The sequence below is a fragment of the Pinus tabuliformis genome, chromosome 2_2, assembly GCF_031772625.1.
Source record: "Pinus tabuliformis cultivar Carrire ecotype Pingquan chromosome 2_2, CPIR1, whole genome shotgun sequence".
NCBI lineage: Eukaryota > Viridiplantae > Streptophyta > Pinopsida > Pinales > Pinaceae > Pinus > Pinus tabuliformis.
The window spans coordinates 925,424,459-925,425,055 of NC_142300.1; the positions used below are offsets into that span (position 1 = coordinate 925,424,459).

At 43.9% G+C, this 597-nt stretch overlaps 1 pseudogene; it reads right to left on the bottom strand.

Annotated features, from left to right (window-relative positions):
- The window catches only part of LOC149196103 (18S ribosomal RNA), a 1,479-nt pseudogene extending 1,399 nt beyond the window's left edge, over positions 1-80 (bottom strand).
- Positions 81-597: the final 517 nt, after the last annotated feature.

Consider the following 597-nt stretch of genomic DNA (forward strand, 5'->3'; position numbering starts at 1 on the left):
CTGGAAACACCACTTCACGTCCGACTTGCATGTGTTAAGCATGCCGACAGTGTTCATCCTGAGCGAGGATCAAACTCTCCATGAGATTCATAGTTGCATTACTTATAGCTCCCTTGTGGACAAGGCTGATTCAGCATCATCTCTAGGCATAACTTGTCTCCATTTACTTTATATAAGCTCAGCCTGGAGTTTCCAATATAGCCATCCCTACCCTCTCTGTCAATCCCACGGGCCTAACATGAGGATAGAACCATAAAAGAGATGGAAGGACTCACGAACATATTTCAGCAAATGCTCTCAGGCATAACTTGTCTCCATTCGTTTCGTATCAGCTCAGCCCGGAGTTTCCAGTATAGCGATCCTTACCCTACGAGCTACTATAATATATGTTCTCAACTTGATATCTATAAAGATATATGGACCATCCATATCCAATTTGTTGTCCGTCTACCATAGTAGACTCACTCATTCATATATGACGAGGGGGCCCTTTTAACTCAGCAATAGAGTAACGCCATGGTAAGGCGTAAGTCAACGGTTCAAGTCTGATAAAGGGCTCATGTTTCCCACGAAGAAAGAAGGCTCGGGTGTCCATTT